The 25691-nt window shown below is 47.0% G+C and overlaps 1 long non-coding RNA gene and 3 pseudogenes across 1 annotated transcript; 2 read left to right on the top strand and 2 right to left on the bottom strand.

Annotated features, from left to right (window-relative positions):
* Positions 1-3209: 3209 nt before the first annotated feature.
* Positions 3210-7817, top strand: LOC147829147 (uncharacterized). The gene is made up of 2 exons (XR_015449567.1): positions 3210-5828; positions 6514-7817. It is a non-coding gene; the product is annotated as an uncharacterized LOC147829147 (long non-coding RNA).
* Positions 7818-18424: 10607 nt separating this feature from the next.
* On the bottom strand, positions 18425-20612 carry LOC101717493 (DDB1- and CUL4-associated factor 8-like; annotated as a pseudogene).
* Positions 18684-19834, bottom strand: LOC147829146 (uncharacterized protein C17orf114 pseudogene; annotated as a pseudogene).
* Positions 20438-25644, top strand: LOC147829145 (eukaryotic translation initiation factor 1 pseudogene; annotated as a pseudogene).
* Positions 25645-25691: the final 47 nt, after the last annotated feature.

Raw genomic sequence — 25691 nt, 5'->3', positions numbered from 1 at the left:
CCTCTCGGTGGCCCCACCCTCCAGAACTTTCTTTTTAAATGCGACGTAACGTTTTGGGGCGTTTTGGATCGGGCATATTTTGCTAACTTTCCTACAGCTGAAAACTTACTTAACTATTTCCATCGCCTGCCAGTAAGTAACTGAGTGGGGATATTATCATTCACCTTCCTACTAACAATACATCACTGCCTGGTTTTGTTTTGGGTCCCCCCACCCCCACACTGGAGGCTGAACCCAGAGCCTTTGCACATAGCTGCATCCCCAGCCCTTTTTTATTTTTTATTTATTTTTGTTAAGTCACTAAATTGCCCAGGCTGGGCCTGAATTTATAATCCTCCTGCCTCAGCCTCCTAGAATGCTAGGATTACAGGCATGTGCCACCATGCCTGGCAGAAGTCATGGTTTTAATACTAAGTAAGCAGTAAGAAAATCTAAGAGAACAAAGCTTTTTGTCCTCTGTTTTTGTCACTGATGTTGCTTTTCACTCCTGCACCCTCATGAGAGCAGATTTCTGATCGAGACCTTTTATGCGCTAACCCAAGCTCAGCCGCTTACAATACTGGCCGACTGTTAAGACAGGCACAATCGCAAATTTCCAATGATGAATGTCATTATATTGTATACCTAAAATGTACCAATGATTAGAATGAATAATCGATAATGTAAAATAGGAAGAAAAGGTCCAAAGGGGTAGGGGTAGTGGGAGGGGCAGGGGAAAGGAAAGAAGGGAAAGGAAAAAATGATGAGAAATGGAAAAAATGGAAATAAAGTCTTTGTAAATAGGGAAAGGTGGAGGGCGTGAAGGGAGGGCTAGGAATGGGGAAAAAATAAGAACCAAGATGCATTATATAAAGGTACAATTCCCAATGAGAAACGTAATTGTGTTGTATACCTACAATGTACCAATAAAAGAATTTAATACAAAAAAAAAAAGGACAGGCACAATTGAATCACATCTCTTTGAGGGCTGTTTGGGGATTAGATTATTTCCTTAGAATAGTGCCTGGCAAAGAATTAATGCTATGTAAGTATTTGCTTAGTTGAGATGATTCTTATAGAGAAACCTTATTACCTGAACATAATCAAAAACTGTTAACTCAGGGAAAATTGAGAATTTATTAAAGCCATTGTTATTATTCTTCTCTAATGAATCCTTGATTTTCCACTTCTATTATCCGAGCATAATAGTATAAATAGAAGAGCGAGATGGCTCTGTATACTTAGATATATTTTATGTAAGCCTTTTTTTTTGAGCCAGGGTGGCCTTGAACTCACAGTGATCCTCCTGCCTCAGCCTCCCAAGTGCTGGGATTACAGGCCTGCACCACCGCACCTGACTTTATTTTTTTAGACAATGTCTCAGTAAGTTTCCCAGCCTGGCCTTGAAGTTATGATCCCCCTGCCTCAACTTCCCAAGTAGTTAGGATTACAAGCATGCACCACTGTGCCTGGCCTGGACATAATTTTTATTGACGCAATTTGGGGAGGGCAGTAGATTGAGCGGAGTGGCGCATGCCTCTAATCCCAGCACTCAGGAGGCTGAGGCAGGAGGGGTCACCATGAGTTCGAAGCCATCCTGGACTACGTAACGAGTTTAAGGCCAGCCTGAACTACATAGCAAGACCCTGTCTCAAAAACCCAAAAAACAAAACAAAAACACCCTATAGTGCCCAGGACAGGGCCACAATAACAAAAATTAACAGTGCCAAGGTCGAGAAACCCTGGTGTGCGCACGCGCATGTGTGTGTGTGTGTGTGAGATGCACGTGCACACATGACTTCTGTAACAAGGGTAAAAAAATTGTTTGGTAGGACTGGGGCTTGAACCCAGGGATTCAAGGATTCAAAGCGTTCAAGGGTTCAAAGGATTGAACCCTTGAACCCTTTGTACTGAGCTATATCCTCCAATGCTGCACCCCCCCCCCCAAGTTGCTATTGCTGAGCTTGGATTTTTTTTCTGGTACTGGAAATCGAACTCAGGCCCTTGCGCACCAGGCAGGTGTGGCGCCACTGAGGTAAATCCCCGGCCCTGCGCTTGAATTTTCAATCCTCCGACCCCCAGAGAAGAATTAGGTGTTAGATGCTACCTTGTTTTCAACTAGAAAAACGTGTGTGTTACTAGGGCTCAAACCCAGGGCTTCACTCAGTAGGCAAGCATTCTACTCCTGAGCTGCATCCTCAGCCCCTTTTAATTTATCTTTGACACAGGTCCTTTCCGTGTTGCCGAGGCTGGCCTTGAACTTGTGCTCCTCCTGCCTCAGCTTCCCAAGGAGCTGAGCTCGCAGGTGTGCGCTCGAATACTTATCACGCAGTTACAGCTGAGCGCTCACAACCAGTCGCTTACCTTGGTCCCCGTGTGCGCTGAGCAGCTCAGCTTTGCCAGGCTCATGGTCGAGGCCATCGTCCTGACCATCCGGGAGCTACTATATCATCCCTAAAGAGACAAGAGAAGTAACTTTCACCCTAAATTAGGCTACTTCAGAGTATGGTGTTTTCAGTTAAAAGGACATAATCGGTTGCTGATTGACTTAATTCAAGACACAAATATTAAATGAAATGAGCGAAAGGGGCCCTTGCTGGCTTGAGCAGTTGTCAGAAAACGTGCAAGACATCACGCCCCGGGTTTCCCCCCGCTTTCCTTTAGGGGTGAAGTTTCCCAGGTATCATTACTGTCCCCAAGTAGCTGTTGTTTAGAGACACAGTGGAACCCTGCCTTTGGAATTCTTTAAAGGATCCCGTCCAGTCCCACGCTTCCCGGGGCCATGACGCTGTGAATGTCGCTCCTCACCTGGGAGCCTCACCTTCTGCACACTGAGGTGCGTGCAGGGCCAGAGTGACACTCGGAATATTTATCTCTTATGCCGAAAGCCCCAGCCCTGACAGTAACTCCCGTGGGCTAGGTGTTACGTCTTCCTTCGAGAGATCTTTAGTACAACGCGGGCAGTCCTGAGAGGGAGAGAATGGAACGGAAAGTACTGTTCATGGGAGATTTGATTTTACATTTTGCTGCTTTGGGGAACGATGAAAGGCTCACTTAGAAAGACATGAGAAGAGGGAAGCAGGTTATGATTTATAGAACAGCAGGTGTGGTATGGAGAGTTATTTATAATGATATGCTGGGTGTCGTTAGGGTGCTGTTTATGATTCATTTGTCAATGCACACACACGTCTTGGGATTTCCTACAGTCAACGTTATATATTTATATATATGTTCCTGGGGATCAAACCCATGTAAGTCCATGCACCCTAAGCCACCACAGTCTATTAGTTTTGTTTTGTTTTTTTGGTACCGGGGATTGAACTCTGGACCTTGCACTTGCGAGGCAGGCGCCAGAACCACTGAGCTAAATCCCCAGCCCTATTAGTTTTTATTTAGGTCATCAAGAAGCTGTTGAGGCCTCAATTATTCGGTCGAAGCACAGGAACAGGGAGACATTTTAGACGAGAGAACACATAGTCATGAAGGATCCACGGGGGATCGCAAAGACCTGCCTCCCAGTGGACGCCCCGGGAGTTTGGCCGGCTTCCCCTGATCAGGCTAAGGCTGCCTGTGGTGACGCACTGCTGAGCACTTCCGTGGGGCTTTGCTGTCCCTGCATGAGGAGCAAACCCTGAGGTCCTGTGCTGGGCAGTTTACCGCTGAAGTCTGCTCAGTGTGACGGTAAATAACAGCCCCTTTCCGAGTCCACAGCACACTGAAAAGGTAAGCAAAGACTTCATTTTCCGCATGGGCACCCGAAGCAAACTGCACGAACTCTGCCCAAACAGCCTGGACCCTCCTGGGAGGAGGTTACATACACACTTGCTTCTCAGAACTCCTCGGCTGAGCCTAGCGGCTGAGCCTTCTGCTAATGACACACTTGACTCCAAGAAGTGCAGTATCAGGGCTTGGGCATGCAGAAATGTTTTAATGATAGATCAGCTTTACAGGTAACTCTTTATACTCTGAATGAAACAGTGAAGATTATTCTCTGGTTCAGTGTTCTTATATAAATGTTTCCCTATATATAATATATTTATATGTGTGTGTATATATATATATTTATTTTTTGTGTGTTTGAGACAGATCTTACTTTGTTGCCCAGGTTTTTTGTTTTGGTTTGGATTTTTATTCATTTGTTTGTTCATTTGAGACAAGGTCTCCCTATGTAACCCAGCCTGGCGTCGAACTTATGACAGCCATCCTGCCTCAGCCTCCCAAGTAGCTGGAAATATAGACATGCATCACTGGGCTGGCTTCAGTGTTTCACTTTAAAATGAACAGTAAGAAGCAATGCATTTCCTCAAGCATAGGTTAAATTTCTGTACCACGTCAGGGGCCACGTGGGCTGGGAGATGGAAAGCTGAACCAGCCAGGATCTGCGCTGCCCCGTCCTGGAGTCCAGGGCGGGAACCGAGCTCGCACTAGGTGAAGTCGGGGAGCACAGGGCGGGCGCTGGGTGGGGACTGGCTGGGGACAGCTCCAGCTGTCGCAAAAGCACAGGGATGGGCGAGACCCCAGAGTTTAAATCACGGCGAATGTTTCCAAAGGAAGAAACAGGACTTTGGCCGCTTCTGGGGAGGATGCAGTGACAGGAACCGGATCTGCTCTCCCGTGGGAAACAAATGAAAAACTCACGCTGTGTCCCTGTCTGCTTAGTCTACCGCCACTGTCTCCCCGCGGCTTCCAGACACTGCAGGAGACGAGCGGAGAGTGGGTCCGACAGAGGGGCCTCGAGGGCAGTGTGCGCCCTGCTGGCCGCAGTGTCCAGGGGAGCCAGTGAGGCGCCCTGTGTGCGCCGGGCGGAGCTCGCCGGAGAGAGCTGCACAGCAGAGGGTGGGATCAGGAGCCCCCGACCCGGTCTTAGCGACCGTCCGTCCGTGCACACGCGAGGGAAGTTACTCAGGGCTGGAGAAATAACCAACAGATCGGAGCAGGGAACGAAGAGCAGCTCAGCTCACGGGGCATCAGGCTCGTACGCAGAAGCACTCTGCCTCCCCAAGGGCGACCACACTCACCCTGCCTGCCTGAGCTTTAACAGAGCTTTGAGAAGACTCCCATGTTTCCAGGTGATGTAACTGCTTCTCAGAATAAAGCTAAAGGAAATATTTTAAGGAACAGAAAAGTATCCAGTTTATGAAGTGAAATTCACAAAGTCTGGCATCCAATAGAAAAGCCGCTAGGCATTAAGCATGCAGGAAAATACAATAAAAAATGAGAACATTCAATCAATAGAAACAACCCAGAAAGAACGCATTAAATTACACAAAATAGAATTAGTAGACAAGGACATTCATACAAGTTATTATAACTATAGTTATGTTTAAGAACCTGAAGGGAGGATTGAGTACATGGAGTAGAGAAATGGAGAATATAAAGAAATCTGAATCTCTACATATGACAAATACAATAGCTTCAGCAAAAAATTTATTAGAGCCTACCGCGCAAGCGCAAGGACCCGAGTTCGATCCCCGGTACCAAAAAATAAATAAAAATAAATAAATAAATAAATAATATATATATATGCTAATTTGGTGTAAATATCTTGTACTGAGTAACTGCTTTGAAGATAACAATACACAGTGTAATAACTTGTTATTCTCTTACTTGGTTATGAAAACGTGTATTTTTTCATAAAAGAATAAAAAAGAGTAAGCAGGATTCAGTGACAAACAGTCCTATTCCTTATTTAGGAAAAGTGTTCCAGCCAAACGAAATGAAAATTGAAAGCGGTCTGCATACACAATGTAAAAAGAATGGTTACATAAATCATAGCGCAGAAAGAAAACTATCCACAATGAACACAGAAATGCCAGGAAAAAGCTGAAAGCAAAATGAAGAGCACCTCAGTGAGTTTGAGACAACTTGAAGTTGCACCTTTGTGTATTTATTTTTTTATTTTTTGGTACCAGGGATCGAACCGGGTCCTTGTGCTTGTGCAGCAGATGGTGAAACCACTGAGCTAAATCCCTGGCCCCACCTTTGTGTATTAGGGGGCTGTGCATGGCAGCACCAAAATGCTGTACCTGAGACAGGATCATCAGGAAGAAAAGATTTATGTGACTCGCAGAGTTAGAGGGTCAAGTACAGCACCAGATTGGGCACCCCTGTGCATGGCCTTGGGCCTCCGGTGAGGATGGCAGGTGGCAGGGGTGGTGTCATTTTGATTGATCACATCTCAGCCAGGACAGAGACAGGTGGAGGAGAGTCCCTCTCAGGGCCACGCCCCCAATGACCCAAGAGCCTCTCACTAAGCCCCACCTCTTAAAGGTTCACAGCAGCTCCGGGTACTGCCATTCTGCAGACCAAGCCTTTAACACACATGGACCTTTGGGGGACATGCATCGAACCCACAGCTCCTCTAGTGAGTGTAAGTCTCTGGGTTCAATTCCAAGCCCTGGAAACCAAAAAACAAACAAAAAAGCCACAAACACATTGTAACCCTGTACCTGAGGCCCAAGCTGATTGGTCTGTGGGTGGAAACCTTGACCATGGCTGGGCCAGTGAGTTTCTTTTCTGAAATTTTGAATTTAGGACCAGAGAAAAACCAGCCAGTCTCACCCTGGGTGGCCAAAGCAGCAACATGAAAATCTTTGTGTCTGCTACCACATAGACAGAAGCTGAAGTCATCAGTCTATAAGAGCAGAGAGAAGAACCCGACCGAGAGAGGAAAGTAGACACAAAATCTGTAGACACACAACACTGGTGAGACTTCCAGGTTCTGCTGCCAGTTGTTCCTGATCCCACCGGTCCCCTTATAAAGCAGCACGAAAACAAAAATTGGTTCTCCTAGCTGAAGCAGTCTAGCAGCTCTCACCCAGGCCCTGCCCTGCTTTCCCATAACTACTGACCTCCCCCTGGTACTGATAAGGTAGCGGTCATACTAAGTTTTGTAGAACTAAGGAACCATATGCTCTGTAAACAGCTATGTTCTGTAAACAGTGTATGATCTCTATTCCCATATGATTCCTAAGACACTGTTTTCTTACAAGGCTAAATTACTGACCATCTGCCCCTGTCCTGTTCCAGTAAACTCACTCACTGCGTCACCAGAAAGACCACCCCCTTCAACTAAATATATAAAAACTGGAGCTTTCCGGGGCCGGGGATTTAGCTCAGTGGTTCTGCCACCTGCTTCGCAAGTGCAAGGACCTGAGTTTGATCCCCGGTACCAAAAAATAAATAAATAAAAATTTAAAAATCTGTTAAAAAAAAAAAACAAAACTGGAGCTTTCCTTTGCTCAATGGCTCAATCTTTTAGACAGAAGTCCAACTGAGTCAAGGTACACCAATAATTCCTCCTGATTCCCATTTGGCCTCTCTTATCCTTTTAGAATTCTGCAACACTTGTGCTATTCAGCTTTTTAGATTCCATGAAATATGGGTTTGGGGCACATAAAATGGAACAGGATTTAACTTCCCTAAAGATGATGAATTTGGTTTTGGACATGTGAATGAGAGAAGAGACCATCCCACCACATGGAATTGGGCAACTATGAGTTAACTGAGTTATTAGGCCACTATGGATTAACAGGTAACCATCCTCTTTGTAGAATGCACCTGCGTAACCATGACAACTTATGTACTCTGTCACCAAAGGAGCAGAACAGACTCAGAAAGTCCTGCCGGAACTCTTTGCTCTCCCCCGATGCACCCACTGCTTTGCTTTGTGTAAATCCTGCTTGCTCTATATTCCCAGGGAAATTCCAATGGAATTAAGCTTCATAGATGTAAAAAGAGGTACATAAGGAAGTGCAAACTTCTATTTGGGATTCTCGAGACTGACAGGAGTCACTTGGTGAGCTGCTGGCCTCATTAAATGCCGCTTTTTGCTCCTATCTTTGTGTTAAAGAGTTGTCTGTCTGGGGTCCTCACTGTTTTCTGCTTCATTAAGTGTAGTTTCTGCAGCACATCAGTGTGGGATGTCCACCAGGCAGACGAACAGGCATGTCTGAAGCTCTGAGAACAAGTGTGTATCCCAAATGGACACTTTTGTTCTCTCCAGCCACCCCCCTACCCCCCCAACCCATGGGAGAGTATGAAACCAAACACAGAGGACATAGACAAAAAGCCAAAGATGGGCTCTGGACAAAAACACATTAAAAAGATAAAGAGAAGAAGGATCAGCAAAAGAATCTGAGCAGGAATATCTAGCAAGGCAGAATGAGAGCATGATGCTGAGGAAATTGAAGAAAGGGAGAATTGAAAGAAAAGTGAAATGGTAACAATAGCAAATCTCTAAAGGATCTACAACATTCTGGACCCTTGATGAGCAGCCACCAGCTTGGTATACTTCTATCAGTGCCCACTCCTGAGTCCGTATTTCCCTGTTTCTGACCTCAGAATGCGAACATCACCGTTGTTACCAGTCTCTTTCAGGGTGATTTGATTTTATCGATCCTAACCCTGTATTAGTCTGCTATGCCTGAACAGGATTAAGGACCCAGTGAAAGCGGATCAGCAGCGAAGGGCCGAGCTCTTCTCCCCAGAAGCTGCTGTGATTGTACCTCCAGGTACACAAGGAAGGCTGTGAGAGGACATGCAGTCTCAGGAAGAGGAAGCTGGGCCTCATCGATCTATGAGGGCCTTGTAGGAGGCCTGCGAGCATGTGGATGTAAGCTCATGAATGGCGTCTATTCAGATTTTCACAAAGCCTTTCACAGAGTTCCACACAAAAGATTGTTTTAAAATTGAGTCACTGTGGTCGGATGGGGCCGGGTGTAGCACACAGATGTTGCTTAGAGACGAGAAACAATGGGTGAGGGTGAAAGGGCCTCTCGGGAGAAGATGTCTGAACACTGGCACTCTCCTGGACTGTCCCTTGGTAGGATTTTTATGAGTTATTTGGAGGAGGGAAACAAAAATGACATTGACCTTTTCGGCTTCTGCAAAGCCCAAGTGTACGGGGCTAAGCTGGAGTGTGTGAGGCTTTGTGAACAGGCAGGAAATATTTGACTTGGTCCTACACTCGCAAAATAAGTTGTAGAACTTAGGGAAAACAAGGTTCATATACTCACTTACCAAACAGTTATTGAGGATCTGCTATGTTGTCGAGGACCTGCAGGGTCACTGTGTGACACTGAGCCACATGTCGAGGAGGACATGATTCAAGCTGCATTTCTCTCTGCTGTTAGGGAACCTAAATGGAACAAGAAAATATTTCCTGAATCTTCACTTGATCTTAGCCAAAAGGCCGAGAAGTGATATATTTCCTGAATCTTGAGGAAAGTAAATTTAAGGATGTAGTTCTATTTTTTTTTTTAGTTTTTAAATTTTTTCCCCATTAACTTTATTGGTACATTTTCGGTATAAAATACAGTTACATTCATCATTGGGATCTTGTACCATTACATGAGTCTCTTGGTTCTTATTTTTTTTCCCCTTCCCCTGCCCTCCCTTCACCCCCTCCACCCTTCCCTATTTGCAAAGACCTTTGTTTCCATTTTTTTCCTCTTCTCATATTTTTTCCTTTCCCTTTTTTTCCCTTCCCCTACCCCTCCCAATTCCCCTGCTCTTTTAGACCTTTTCTTCCTGTTACACAATATCAGTTATACATTTTTTAAATTACAATATTAAGATCTAGGAAACATTACCACAGATTTTACAGAATTTAAAAGGATATAGAAAGCATATTACAAAAATCTGTTTTGAAATAAATTTGACAACTTCTAAGAAGTAACTTAGAAGACAAATTAATGAAACTAACTCTGGAGGAAATATAAAATTTGAATAGCACCTATTAAAGAAAGTATATTTCTAGCTTGAAAACCTACCTATATGACAATAGCAGGCTCATAAACATTTTAACTGATAAATTATATCAAACATTTAAAGCAGAAAAAAGAAGGAACACTTCTCCCCTCATTTTAGGAAATCAACGTTGTGCTAATCCTAAAACTGGATAAAGATAATAGAAGAAAACAGTATGAACATAGATAGAAATTTGTTTAACAAAACAAACTATTGGAAGTCAGATCTGGCAGGATGTAGAAAGTGGTTTTGTTATAGGGATGGCAGTGTTGGTTCAGCATTGGAAGATCCACCCCCAAAAGTAATCATTTTAACAGAGGAAAGGAGAAAGCCATATGATCCTGTCACTAGTTGGAGAAAGAGTATTGGACTAAATTCTACAGCTGTTCATGGTAAAAGCTTTCAGGAGACTAGAAGTAGAACAGAACCTTCTCAACAGATCAAACACATGTACTCCATACTTCCAACAAAAACTCCTTCTATGAATGGAGATGATACAAAGCTTTCTCCCTAATGTGGGGAACAAGGGCAGATGTGCCTACTCTTCATCTGTCCATTAGACTTTGAAACATAGGTCTAAACCAAAATAGTCTGGCAATAAAATGACACAATTAGGATAGGATTGGCACAGCAGAAGCAAAATCTTTATATGTAGATGAAATGATCATCTACAGAGAAAATACTAAGAAATCTCTAGGAGCCCCTAGAACTTGTACTTGAATTTAGCAGGATTAGAAAACACAAGGTATATCTAGAAATTCAGGTCTGTGTATACTTGCTATAAATGAAGAATTGGATATTGAAATTTAAAAGTTATGTAGGAGTACAAAGGACCCAGAAAAGCCAAAAAAAAAAACAAAAAAAACCAAAAAACAGTGTTGGAATACATTTAGCACCCAATTTTAAGACTTTCTCTAAAGCTACAGTAATCAAGGCAGTGTTGGTGTAAGGAAAGACATATAGATCATTGGAATAAAACAGAGAATCTAGAAATAGAACCACACATATATGGTCCACTGAGTTTTGAAAGATTATTTAACATTAGCATTTTATAGAATATAAACTCGATTCAAGAGCCGAGGAAGAGATAGTGTCTTCAGCAAATGGCACTAGAACACCTGGTATCCGTATATAAAAAATTAACCTCAACCCTTTTTTTCCATACATGAAAATAACTTGAAGGGATCTATGAACCTAAATAAGAAAGCCTAAAAGTATAAAACTTTAAGAAGAAATTATAAGGGAAAATGTTTATGAATTCAGGGTAGGCAAGAACTACCTAGGATACAAAAAACATGAGATATAAAAGAAAAAAATTGATAAATGAGATTCCATCAAAATTTAGAACTTTAAATGACATCATTAAAATGAAAAGTAGTCCTTAAACAGACCATATTTACAATGCATATAACCTATGAGCAGACTATATAAAGAATTCTTAGAGCTCATTAATAGACAACCCAATTAAAATGTAGACATAAGATGATAAATAGCCAGTATAGCACAAGGAATGGTGTGCAACTCTAGAATCAGAAAAATACTAATCAGTACAATAATAAGATTGAATTATACACTCATTAGGGAGATGAAGTCAAAAGTTTTAAAAGCCTTGTCATGACTTTTTCTTTTTGTTGGATTCTCCCCCTTTGGGTTTAATTTGTCACACCCAATGGATTCATTCTGCTGGGTTTCCTGGGGTTGTGATCCTCATTGTCTTTTCCTAGGGTATTGTCTAAAATTTTTTGGAGTGCCGGTTTGGTATTCATGAAGTTCCTGAGGTGCTCTTTATCATGAAAGTATCTTATTTCTCCATCAATTTTGAAAGATAGTTTTGCAGGGTACATCAATCTGAGTTGGAGGCTGTTTTCCTTTAGGGCTTGAAATACATCTCTCCAAGCTCTTCTTGCTTTGAGGGTTTGCATTAAGAAGTTTGCTGTGATTCTGATGGGCTTTCCTTTGTATGTGATTTGTTTCTTTTCTCTCACTGCTTGTAGAATTTTCTTCTTCTGTTGGATTTCTGGAATCCTAACTATTATATGCCTATGTATAGATTTTTTTTGATGAAGGCTAGCTGGAGTCCTATATGCCTCACTTATCTGTATGTCAAGTTCTTTTCCCCTCCTTGGGAAGTTTTCTGCCATCACTTCTGTGAACAGTTTTTTTATGTCATCTGCACTCTCTCCCCTTTCTTCATTGACTCCAATCAGTCTTATGTTATTCTTCTTTGCATCGTCTAGCAGCTGCTGGATTGATTTCTTGTCTTCCTTTACAATTTTAAAGCAATTTTTCTTTTCCTGGTCACTAATTGCAATCTTATCTTCTATATGTGAAATTCTATCCTCACATTGGTTCATTCTGCTGCTCAGACTTTCAATGGAGTTGTTAATCTCTTGGAAATCTGTTTGTATCTGTTTTATGGATTCCATTTGTTTCCTATGTTGGGATTCCATCATGTTCCTCAGATCCTCTATTTTTTTTATCTGTGTCCTCTCTAGATTTATTAATCATGTCTTGCACTATGAGCAAAATCTTTGCTGTTATCTGAGTAATTATTTCTGATTTCATTTTTCCCAGATCCTCTTTTGTTGCCAGTTCAGAGAGTCCAGGTGTTCGAGTATCAGAGTGTTCCATCTCGTTTCCCTTTGGAGTTGCTGTAGGTGATCTGGAAGTCTGTTTTTGAGGCTTGTTTATGTGTCTCCTCATTTCCACAGGTGGGGGGGGTGCTTCTGGCACCCGTGCAGCTCACCTTCTCTGCCCTAGGAGCTTGGGATGGCGGCTGGGGAGCTTCCTTCTGGGTGCTGGGACCAGCTGAGCTTCTTTGCCCTAGCAGCCTGGGATGGAGGTAGGGGAGCTTCCTTCGGGGTGCAGGGACCAGCTCACCTTCTTAGCCCTAGGAGCCTGGGATGGCAGTGGGGGAGCTTCCTTCCGGGTTCTGGGACTGGCTGAGCTTCACTGCCCTTAAGGATGTAGTTCATACAATAGGAAATACACGGAATTTAGTTTTTAGGTGTTTAAACTAGTAAGGCCAGAAAATGTCGATATATTCAACATATTTAATTTCCTGAGAGTCCCTGTTACGTTCAAGAAAGCAGGATAGTTTGGGGATGTATTCCTAACACCTGGGTATATTAGTCAGAACCACTCTTGTTGCAAGTGATAAAAATTGAAACTAATGACCTGGAAAAAAAATAAAAGAGGTAAACCTAGGTTGGTGTAGTTGGGGACAGCGGTCAAAGAGATTGCGAGGACTCATGAATCTCACCGCTTCCCCTCCTCTCAGCTCTGTTGTATTCTGTGCTTCTCTCATCCTGAGGCTGCTTCTCATGTGGAGCAAAGGTGGCCTGAGGACAAGGAGGGGAAGTGGAAGAAACCTGGATTTTCTGTGTTCCGGAAGTCCCTGAAGTTCTGAGTCCCCTTCCTTCCAGTGCCCTTGTCAACTCCTGAAGAAGGGTTCTGAGGGCAGAGTGCCTACCCAGCAGGTGTAAGGACCTGGCTTCCCACCTCAGCACCACAAACAGACAAACAAAACAAAACAGGACTCTGAGATGCCCATCTCTGAATCCTTCACTGTTACCAGGAAGTTGAAGTACTGCGTCCTGCCCGATCAGAGACAAAACAGCTAAACAGCTGGGGACTCCAGGAGCCAGGATGGGGGAGCAGTCACCCTCCCCAGAGCTACAGAACTGAGGATGAAGTGGGGGTCACTTACCAAACCATGACTGGGAAAGAAGAGGGAACCCACTATCTGCTTTCTCTATGGAAATGCTGTGTGACTGGTTTCCAGTTGTCCTAGGAGCATAGGATGACTTCTCAGTACCGGGGCTCTTCCTCCTCCCATCTTTGGATCACCTCCTCCTGGTTGGTGTGGCAGGATCGACTTCCAAACATGGCAGAAGCCACAGTACGCCACTTCTGGGATTAGGTTCCACAGGCTGCAGGTCCCATCTTGGATTCTCTTCATTTTTCTGGATTTCTCTTGAATGTTTCCTCTGGGAAATGCCAGCCACTGCATTGTGAGTCAGCCCTGTGGAGAGGCCCATAGACAGGAGCTCTCCAAGACTAACAATGGTCAAGTGGACTCTGCCCTCCCAGTCTGGCCTTCAAGGGTGACCTCAGGTGTGGATGACAGCTTGAACACAGCCTCCTGAGAAACCAGTGCCAGAAGTACTCAGGAAAGAGTTCCTGACCTCCAGAACCTCCCCAAAGCAGAGATACCACATTTTGTTTTTATAATGCACTAAGTTTGGGGGCAGTTTGTTCCATAGCAGTAGATAACTACTACACTATGGTTGGTAGAATTAAGCAATGCTCATGTTTTTAATTTAAATTAAGTTTTTCAACTGATATATAAAAACATAGAAATTGTACATATTTATGGGGTACTATATAATGTTTTGATACATGTATATTCAGTATAATTTTGTTTATTTATTTTGGGGGACAAGGTCTTGCTATGTACCCCAGGCTGGCCTCAAACTCACAGTGATCCTCCTGCCACAGCCTCCTGAGTGGTGGGATTACAAGCATGCACCACCATATCCAGTTTTAATCTGAATCTCAAATGAAGATCTAGCAATTACTGCAGTTTATAGCTAGGTAAAGTTATCATTTTGTTATTATTTTAGGTCCACTGCTTTATTGGGCTGTGCTCTGGATTGTTTCTCTAATTTTTTTAATTGGTTCTAATGACATTTTCAATTTTTACTTTAAAAGAATAATTTCACCAAGTTTCTTTTGATTAATTATTTAAAGATATGAACAGTTTCACTGTGAAGTAAAGTCCATATAAGGAATACATGACTTTGTCTTTGAGGTCTGTTTATATCTCTGTGGTTGTAGGTGACCTAACTGCATCTCTTTTTTTTGTTGGTTTTTTGTTTGATTTTTGGTACTGAGGATCGAACTCAGGACCTTGCGATTTCGAGGCAAGCACAGTGCCACTGAGCTAAATCCTCGGCCCTCTTGGATCTCTTTGATGAAAAGTTTAAAACAATCTCCAAGGGGAAAAAGAAAGAAGATTGTATCCAGCATGAAAAGAATGTTCATTAAAGCCAATTTTCTGCCGGGTATGGTGGCACACACCTGTGATTCCAGCACTCAGGAGGCTGAGGCAAGAAGATAGCCATGAGTTTGAGGCCAGCCTGGGCTACACAGTGAGCTCAAGGCCAGCCTGAACTACACAGCGAGATCCTGTCTCAAAAAAACAAAACAAAACAAAACAAAAACTCAAACCAAACCAAACAAAGCCAATTTTCTTTATAACCTACATTTTCTTTGACAGCAGCTTCATGGTGAAGTAAGAATTATTTTTCAAATTTATAAATCGCATCACCAGACTGATGTAGCTCCCAAAGGATATCAAGTTGCAACTTCTGAAAACTGAGTAATAATAGAAACATTGATAACCCTCAAGTGAAGTCTCATACCTTGCTGCTGTTCTCAGAAATTAATAGCTGCCCTGGAGCGTTTTGAACTTACAGAGTGTATTGAGTGGGGTTTTCCTGTGATGACTGCCTTCCTACTTCAGAACGTTTTAATCAGAAACTCATTTCCATTCCACCCCATCATCACACACCTCTCAGCCAAGACTCCGTCTTCTGCTAGGATGGAGGCCCCCTCCAGCAAGTTCTGAAGGTGGAGAGCAATGATGTGCTACAGCTGAAAGGTAGAACTGTATCCAATTAGTGGGCTCCAGTAGAATCAAAATAAAGGCCCTAAATACGCCTCTCACCTTCTCGTAGGTTCAGGGGCTCCTGCAGGTACAGGAAACAGGAGCCATAACTGAGCATTCATCACGCACGATTTGGTAAATACTTAGCATCCATTACTACGAGCTACCAAGTAAGTCACGTGTGTATTCCAGATTCCTTCATCTTCCGTGATTTTCACTCATACCCATAGCACATCCCATGTTTAACATGTTACACTTGGTTGTGCTTTTACATTTTCTTTTTCTTCCTTATATAATTCTCTCCTACAGTGGAGGTCTGTTTCGAGACTACCTGGGTTTTATTGTCAGTCCCGGAAGAAGGGAATCTGTGTCCATACACACGCATCCAGGCACTAGGCAAGACGGTGCCAGGGAAGGCCCGGAGCCTCGGCCCGAAGGACGGAGGTGGCGTTCGTGCAGGACCTGCGCTGGGCTGTTCTCTCCCAGCACAGCTGGCCTGGGGCCTCACAGAGCCGTGGGTGCTGACTTCCACAGAGAGCGGCGAGCCACCACCTCCACCGAGGCTGGAATTCACCCCAAGGTGATGCCACGGGGAACTGGTGACAGAAGGACTTGTATTCATGATGGCGAAAGGAAAGTCAGCCAGATTTTGCTACCAAACAAGGTAAAACTTCTGTAAGTTTTTTTAAAATGCCATAAATAAAACTAAAAGGCAAATGAAGGTAATGGAAGACATTTGCAAAATATTAACAAAAGATTGAGGCCCGTGTTCCTCGGCAGAGTTCTTTCCAATCGGTACAAACAGAACGGGGTCTTTGTTTCTCCTTCTTCTCCGGGTTGTGTGTGGAAGGCTTTGGGGAGAGTTCAGCACCTGCCACACTGGGCGGACACCTTGCCACGCGCAAGGCGAGGCTGCCCCAGCAATCAAGTCGTGGTCACCTAGGAGAGGGGACAGCACCAGAGCTGTGATGCGGGGTGTCCAGGCTGAGCACAGCCGGGGTTCCTACGAGGTTGTCCAAGATGAAAAGGCCCAGGCCGGCCGGGCCAGGCGCTCCCTGTGCCCTGAATGTGTAAAGCGTGCTCTCCTTGCTGCGGAGCAGAAAATCACCGCGGATGTAGAAGGGCGCAAGCACAGGGTCACAAAGCCAAATTCTTATTTTTGCTAAACCAGGAGTGGTGGAGCGTGGCTGTGATCCCAGCACTCCGGGAGGCTGAGACAGGAGGATTTTGTGTTTGAGCCCAGCCTAGGCAGCTTAGTGATTTAGAGAGAATGCATCTCAAAAAAAATTTTTGAAAGGCTGAGGGTATAGCTCAGTGTGAAGGCCCTGGGTGAAGAAACAATGTTTATTTTAAAGGATTAAAAAGGTCACAAGGCTTGTGCTGTGGTTTCAATGTGTCCCCCAAAGTTTATGTGCTGGAAACTTAATTCCAGTGCAACCGCGCGTGCGTGCGTGCGTGTGTGTGTGTGTGTGTGTGTGTGTGTGTAACGGAAGTGTGGAAATCCTGAGGGCTGCGGCCGCTTGCTGGATTAACGCTGTTGACAGGGGTAGTTTGTTATCAGAGCGCCTCTGGCTTCTTCTCTCCCCCGCAGCCTCGTGGCCCCTCCGTCCTGGACTCCCCGGAATTCTGGGGAGGTCCCGGGAAACCGAGGCAGCTGGGCAGGCCCGCCCGGAGCACTGGGGGAGGGGCGCACGTGTCCGCTTCGACCTGGCCGAGGCATCAGAGTGGGAGAAGTGCGGCCAGGTGTGTACAGCGCTGCCCGGAGTGCCCAGCACACGCCCTTACGTATTCAGCTACCCAGCGCGTTTTTATTGAGCGACTATGTGCGCCGTGCGCTGTGCCAGGCTCTGGGATGCAGCCGCGAACAAAACGGACCACAGCGCCCTCTAGGGGCCAAAGTTCTCCTGACAAGCAGTAAGCCCGGGGAAAACTCGCTTGGCTGAATACAAACCTTAAAACCCGAGACACTGGACACACCTGTTTCGCCACCTAGCTTGGCCAAGATTCTGCAGGAAGAGGATACCTGGCAGGTGTGGGCCAAGGACACAGGAAGTAGGCGCTCTGAGCAGATTTCTGGGGTCAGTGTGCACTGGCAGACTCTGGATGTATCAGGTCTAGTGTTTGTGTGTGTGTGTGTGTGTGTGTGTGTGTGTGTGTGTGTGTGGCACTGAAGATTGGACCCAGGGCCTTAGTACTGAGCTATATCCCCAGCCCCTTTCATTTTTTTTAAATTTTTATTTGTTTAATTTGTAATCCAAGTTTGACTTGCTTTTTAATGTATCTATCGATATAAAATTCGGCCTCTAACAGTGATAGGCACAGATAGATTGCTGCTACCAAGTCATTTAAAAAAAAAACAACCTAAGAGGTAACATCCTTCGTATTCCCCCACCCCTGCTGCTCCATCCACCTCCCCATCCTCTCTCTCACCGGCCCTGCTTAGGGGCTGATGGGTTGATGAGAAGGCACTGAAGGGTGCATGGCCAAGTGCACAACAGTGATCAGTACAGAGGATGAAGTGGACAGCACAGTGAAGACTGTGGGACGGTAGAGGCTCTCAGGCTCCTCAGACAAACAGGATCCTGGTGTGGGGTTGCTGCCGTGTGGTGGGAACCAATGAAACTCATAGACTTTTAGAAACAGAAAAAGGTCAGAAAGTTCAACCAAAGAGAGAGAGGCTCTCCTACCCCCCTCTGGCCCCTTGGTTCGGAACAACCAGTTCTTCCCCCCACACCCCCTGCAAAAGAAACAAGGGAGATTATAAAGAAAAAGGAGCCCCGTTCCCTGTCCTAAACCAGTTAACAAAACAGGCTCTCTCTCCCCCAGAAAAAGGCTTCAGGGAGAGGCAATTTCTGCTGAGTCCTCTGCATTTCACCACAGAACCCCACTCCAGGGCTCAACTCCCACTCCTAGGTGCTCTGTGCTGGTTCATTTCTCTCAGATTGCCTTGGGGATGTCTTTTTAAAAATGTAAACAAAAGGCCCAGAGTGCGTTTCTGTTGAATGCAAGGCCCCGGGACAGGAAAGGGGTGCCCAGGCGGGATTGGGTTGGCAGCCCCAGCACGCCCCTCCCAGGGGTGAGGCCTCAGGATGGCAGGCACTGGAGCGGGTCTGGGCCTCCCGCTAGTCCGAGGTGCCTGAGGCGCTGGGAGACTCATCGGAGTCCGCATCTGTGGCCCCAACCCCAGGTTCTGTCCAGTGCGGTGCCTGCATCTCCGCCTCAGGTGATGCATAAGGAACTGGAGCGTGTGGCTCCCAAGCAGGTCAGTTCATCATGCTCTCGCTTGTTGTTGTTGTTGTTGTTGTTGTTCTTCTTCTTCTTCTTCTTCTTCTTCTTTTGGCAATTCTGAACAAATTTAATGAGAAAGTCATGACAGGCCTGAGGGAACTGAACACTTGGGCCACTGAGAAATGGGGATGAAGGAAGGTTGCCGAGTATTCCCAGTTGTTGCCTTCAGATGAAATCAGTCGTGTTCAGGGTGGTATGGCTGTAGACTCAGTTGTCACCTTCAAATGGTGGAGTCATTGACTGATGCTACATCATGCAGCTGGTGGCGGAAAGAGAGTCGAGCTTTCCTGCTGAAGTAGGCACCAGCCCCAGGGGAAGGAAGCCCTCTCTCAGCCTCACCAGGGACCATAGCTGGGCCGGGATCTGGAGGGGCAGCAGGATTCTGGCCTGCTCCTCGTTCAGTCCCCCGATGTCTCCGGCATCCACACTGCGGGAAACACCAGGCCCCCTTCAAAGCCATCTCGAGAAAACTAGAATGCTGGGAGTGACCAGGAGGGACCCGGGAAGAGTGTGGTTTCGAAGCCCCCTCCCAGTGTGGGCAAAACTACCTCACTTGTTCTTAATCACGTCCTTTAACCCTGTCAGCTCAGTGGAAGCTTCAGCTGTGGGGGCCAGGTCTTCACATCGTGATCTAGGCCACTGGTTGCCAGCCCAGATGGATGTAGGTGGGACTCAAGACATTACGTGTGGCGTTGTTTCTGTGGCCCATGTATCTGTTAACACACTGGGCCCCATCACTGTGACAGGAGCTGAAGAGGTAAATGTCTTCATCCCTGTAACCGGCCAGGAGCTCAAGTGATGAGGACAGAATTTCTTGAGTACTCCACTGTGCTCGTTCTCATCCGTTTGCCTCTGGTCATGAACTGCAGACCACTGCAGACTGATGGGTACTGGCGGGATTCCAGATCGCATGCAGTCCCGCTTTCTTCTCTTTTTCTTTTGTCACCACCGGTTTCGAAGTTTTGTCTCAGGTCGAGGGTGAAGACCCCTGGATCTGCACCTGCGGGCGGGGACGCACAGGGGGAGTGGTTCCAGGGCCAGCGTGTGGGACGCTGCTTTGTGCTGCGCTGCTCCTTCGCGTTCTCTCAGAGCTGCGTGGCTGATGGTCCTGCTACCCGAACCTGTCCATCCGGGCACACGTGGCCAGGGTGGACTCTCCGCTGTCGGGATGGAACTCGGCCTGGAAGACATCACTTTGGAGACTGCTCTCAAAGTCAAGCACTGGCTGCCACTGCACGTGGTCCCACAGCCCCACCTTTGGGTCATCGCCCCACTGGCCAGCCAGAGGCCGCACTGCTGAAGTGCAGGCTGTTGACACAACCAGTGTGGCCCCGCAAGCCCACGCTGCAAGCAGAAATGCTGTACAAAGACTCTTGCTCCATAGGCCTCATGCACAAAGTGGGCACTTGAACCCAGTGCCCACTCCCGAAGGGCAGGAAGGGCTTGCCAGTGAGGCGAGGCAGGGCTGTTGTCTTCCAGGGCCCGCTCATCACCTGGTGAGTCCTGGGCACGCTGGCCCACCTGCACTGTGCACGCCCAGGACATCCTTCCTCCTGCTCGTCCTCCTCCACCTCGGAGCGGTCGTGAACGCGGCCTTCGCCTAATGGAGCAATGACCAGTGTCCTCCATGCTGTCAGAGTCCTTTCCTCACCTGAGCTCTCCGTGTCTGTGCCAGTTCGGTGGGGGCCGCCTCCATCCCAGCCAAACTCACACTCAAGTCTGAGGCCTCCCCTTCAGGGCCTGAGGGTGCTTCCCTGCCCTCTTCTGCTCCAGACGTCTCCGCTGGACTGCTGGGTAGGCTCTGGGTAGGTCAGGTGGTCTGGCTGGGCAGTCACAGGCACAGGAGACTTGCCAGCCTGCTTCCCACCTTGGGTCGTCCTTCTGCCAGCGGCTGCTCCAACTGTTCCAGGCACAGGCGCCCCATCCACTGCCTCCACCAATGTCACTGTCATCTTACACTGGCCAGAGCCCCCCCCCCGCCCCTTTTAAATTTTATTTTACTTTCAAATTTTGAGACAGGAGTTGCTAAGTTGCCCAGGCTGGGCTCAAATTTGCAATCCTCCCGCCTCAGCCTCCCAGAGTGCTGGGATTACAGCCTGCACCACTACACCTGGCTTTAAAAGTCCTCACTCCCTTGATTCCACTTCTCTAGGCTTACAGATATGTGCATGGACCACCACACGGATCCTGGAGAAAGAAGCTAAGGGGCCCGGGCCTGAGTGGTCGCATCTGACAATCCCGAGTTTACACCAAGCCAGTTCTGCCGTCTGCTAGATGTGTGACTCGGGCTGATTAGTGGGTGCCCGCCGGCGTGTGAGCCCAGCGAGCTAGTAAGAGCCCACACAGCGTGTTCTCCTCTGGATCACGGAGCTGTAGCAGCACTTACTGACAGGGTTCCTGCAGGAAATAGGTGAGATAATACACATAAAGCACTTCAGCTTAGTGCCTGCTATATGGGAAGGTTTCAGTATGCTCAAGCAAAAAGAGAATAGAAGAAAGTATATGTTCAGCATGCTCCAGCATTATTTAAATTATAAAAAGTAGTAGAGATCTCCCAAATGATCCAAAATAAATAGAAATACCACGCCGCCACTAAGAATCATGGTGCAGATGAATAATGAACGACATAGGAAATGATCATAACGTATTGTTAGGTTTAAAATGTTTTTTCTTAGGAGCTGGGCATGGTGGTGCACATCTGTAATCCCAGAACTCAGGAGACTGAGGCAGGAGGCTCTCCGTGTGAGTTCAAGGCCAGCCTGAACTGCACAGTGAGACCCCGTCTCAAAAATACAAAAGAAGATTTTGTTATGAAGATTCCAGTACAGTGTAATGCCTATTTTAGGAAAAGTGTAGGAATGCCGCACTATGTACTTTCCACGCACTATGGTCTAAACCATACCCGTTATGTACAGCAGGCACGGATGGGGCTCTGACAGCCAGCGTCCTCACCTTCCCCTTTCCCGCAGAGAAGTTTTCAGCTCCGCTCTCATACGCAGAAGCTGGGGAGCCTGGCGGGGAGGCGGGAATGGTGGGCTTTGCAGGAGAACCTGAGCAGCGGTGCCCAGGATGTAGCAGGGACTTGGCAGGCTGGCTCCACACCCTCGGGGGTTGCTGGTCCCTGCCCTTCCCTGCAGTCTCTGACCTCACTCTGTCCTGGGCCCTATAGTCTCCCAGCAAATCCTTTTCTCCTGAAGTGAGCCAGGATCTATTTCTGTTGCTTGTGACCAGAACTCTTCTAACAAGTCTTTGTTAATAACTGGGTGTGAATAAGGCCTTGCGGTTGCACCCAACGTGGGGGCGCTCACTGGGCCTTCTGTGCGTGAGCAGCCGGCACCTACATGAGGCCGACCTGCCTGTGGCCAGAGGCTGCCACATATCTGGTTGGAGATGGCAAAATCTCATTCAATAAATTACAATGTTCTTAATTAACTTCATTAAATTGAAATAAAAAATTGTTTCTTTGAGACAGGGTCTCGCTATATAGTTCAGGCTGGGCTTGAACTCACTATGTAGCCCAGGCTGGCCTCAAACTTACAGCAATCCTCCTGCCTCAGCCTCCCAAGTACTGGGATTACAGGAATGTGCCACCCTCCCAGCTCTGAAATACAAATTTTAGTTGTTCCCAGATATCCAGCTGTTTGACACAATATGACAGGCAATGGTTGTTCTTCTTTATCTTTGGGATTTGAATTTATTAGGGATTTGGAATTGGATGAGCATCACCATCTGTTAGCAAAGTGAGCAGAGACCCTCAGCATGGTGCCTGTCACAGCCACACTGATTATAGGTGCCACAGCCACCCCAGTGCATTTGCCTTGCTTAGATAGATGTCCCTCAAAGGCCCAGGCACTGAAGGATTGGTCACCAGCCGGGGGCCCCGGTGGGCAGTGGTAGTGGCCTCAGAGAGGAGGTTAGGTCGCCAGGTGGAGCCCTTGGGGCCTCAGCGCTGCCCTCTCCCTCTGCTTCCTGGCCGTCCTGAGGTGAGTGACTCTGTTCCTCCACAAACTCCTCCCATGATGCTGCCTGGCCATGGGCCCACAGCACTGCGTCGGCCTAACTGTGGACCAAAACTGTGAGCAAAACAAACCTTCCCTCTTCTTAAGTTGATTTACCTCAGGTGTTTGTTATAGTACCAGAAAGCTGACTAACTACTGCAGTACAAGACCTTGGACCTGAACATGCCTTCGGGAGCACAGTATGCTTATAGCTCTGTTGTTCTTCAACAGCAGCAGCACTGCATACACTCGTGTACACTTGACTTTGGTAGTGTGTCAACACTTGTTTTCTTTCAAAAGTTTTCTTTGTGCATCTGCTATTAAAATGTCTGCAGCCTTGGATACAGTGAATACTAGGTATCTGTCACACGTCCTCAGTTCTCATCTTTGACCTCTCAGGAGCGTCAGCTTCTGAAATCTCCTCACTCGCCTCAAGACCCTGGCCAGTTCTCTTTTCTCCAAGTGTCCTGTGGGAGAAACCCTGGAAACGTGAGTGTGACCCGAGATCTGAACACGCGCTAACCCTCAGGAGGCAGCACATGGAGCGGGCAGCGGTTATCCGCCTCCCCACTCAGAATCACTCTGTGCCACCACTTCACTCCACATACAGCTTTTCATAATTGGTAGGCGGTGTTGCTAAGGGCCGTAGGAAAATTAAATGCTCCCCAAATTTACTTCTAATCAGTGCTTCTCACATGTCAACACACACACGAATCCCAGAGGAACACTGTTAAAATGAAGACGGTGAGTCAGTAGGTACTCTGGATGTCTGCTCCTGCATAACACATACTACGCTTCCGGAAACTCAGCTGGCTGTTACCATGGTGACGGCCAGGGTCAGGGAGAAGATCATGCCTCACAATTCTCTTGCATCCTGGCTACTCTGTGATGCAGACAAAGCAAGGTAACTGGGCTGGCATTTTTTTGTTTTTGCTTTTGTTTTTTTGGTTTTTTTGGTACCAGGGATTGAACTCATGACCTTGTGCTTGCAAGGCAGGCACAGCACCACTGAGCTACATCCCCAGCCAGGGCTGTTTGATCTCTAGTTTTCCAGGCTGATTATTTTCTGGTTAGGTCTCATTTGGGGGGAAACATGGTATTCCCAAACACAGTGGCTTAGCAGGGCTATTAAATGATTATTCGTTGGCCCCAGTCACTGAGCCGCTGCCGAGGACTCAGATGCCTCCCCCTTGAGCCCCCTGCTTCCTAGCGATCCATCCCCTCTGCCTGCCTTCTCCCGCAGCTGCCTTCCGCAGGCCATTTCCACTGAGGAAAAGGAATTGCATCATATGTCCGCTATCCAGAACCTCCACTCTTTCGACCCCTTTGCTGATGCAAGTGAGGGTGATGACCTGCTTCCTCCCGGCACTGAGGATTACATCCATATAAGAATCCAATAGAGAAACGGCAGGAAGACCCTTACCACTGTCCAAGGGATCCCTGATGACTACGATAAAAAGAAACTGCTGAAGGTGTTTAAGAAGAAATTTGCCTGTGGTGGTACTGTAATCGAGCATCCAGAATATGGAGAAGTAATCCAGCTCCACAGTGACCAGTGCGAGAACAGAAACCAGTTCCTGGTAGAGACTGGACTGGCCAAGGCCGATCAGCTGAAGGTTCACGGGTTTTAAGTGCTTGTGGCTCATTGAAGCTTAAGTGAGGATTTCCTTGCAAGGAGTAGAATGTCCCTTCTGTGCCTTGTCACAAGTTTAAAACCCTCATGGCTTGTATAATGTGATCATTTAGGGTCCGCTTTCCCTTGGACTAGTGTAACTCCTACATGCAATAAACTGAAAAGAGCCAAAAAAAAATGATTACTCGTTTATTTTGCTCACAGACCTGCAACGCTGGCAGGCGTGGTGGGGATGGTTGGTGCTGATGCTGGCTGTTGACTGGGACCCTGGTCTCCGGAAGCCGCTCGTGTCCCCTGCGGGTGGTTGGGTGTCCTTCCAGCATGGCGGCTGGGCGCCACCTGTGACCCAGGGAAGGCAAGGCCTGGACCGGTCACCTGGCATCAATCCTGCCTTCCTCTCGCCGGAGCCAGCCATACAGCTTGGCCCAGGTTTAAGGGCGCGGGGCACTGAGCCCATCACCCAACGGGAGAAACGTCGGCTGGCTTTGTAAGTGGAGTCAGTGGGTGGGACGTGCTGCTGAGCCCGTGTGATGCCATCCGCCACAGGAGGTCCCCAGTCCTTTCAGGGGGTGCAGGATCGCTACTATGCACGGGCAAAAGATCTGGGCAACGTCATGGAATACGTTCACTGATGAGTTTAGAGTCACGTTGCCGGTAACCTTTCAGAAATGACTACTTGTCAAGTGTGGGTTTGTATCAAAGAAAGAATATTGGAAAGAGCTACGACTCCCTTTCCGAGCTACGTATCTGTATGAGGCTACATGGTCTTCGTACACTTCACCCCAAACAAGGCATCAGACAGATGAATGCAGATCAGAAGAGACTTGAGCTTTCTGTTAAACCAAATATTAAAGAGATTTGCAAAAGTGCAAAACAATACCACTCTTCTTCATTTTGATTTGGAAAAATACTTGATTTCATATAAAATATATTAATGACGTTGCATCTAGTCATTATTGTTGTTGTTATTGTTGTTTGAGGCAGGGTCTCGCTACGTAGCCCAGGCTGGCCTTGAACTCACAGCGGTCCTCCTGCCTCAGCCTCCCGAGTGGTAGGATTACAGGCGCGCACCACAGTGCCCTCATTCAATGATTGCGAAGGTAACGTTTTCCCGAGGGGCTTTTAAACTGCATCGCCTAGCTCTTGGGCGGCTGTCTGGGATGTCACATCCCGCACCTCGCTGTGTGGTCCCGTCCAAGTTGTAAAGTGGCCCAGGAAGTGGAAACTCGGCCGAGCTTGGCCTGGCTTTGCAGAGGCGGCAGGAGCAAGGGTGGGCTGGGCCCGAATGCTGGAGGCGAGGCGGGTGCTGAGGTGGAGGCCAGGGCCTGGGGGCGCTGGGGCTGAGGAGGCGGAGAGGGTGACCCGCGTCCAG

This window comes from Heterocephalus glaber, unplaced genomic scaffold (genome assembly GCF_053883595.1).
Source record: "Heterocephalus glaber isolate CG9 unplaced genomic scaffold, H.glaber_assembly_v1.0 deba00000738, whole genome shotgun sequence".
NCBI classification, from domain to species: Eukaryota; Metazoa; Chordata; class Mammalia; order Rodentia; family Bathyergidae; genus Heterocephalus; species Heterocephalus glaber.
This window is presented reverse-complemented; position numbering and strand designations above follow the sequence as displayed.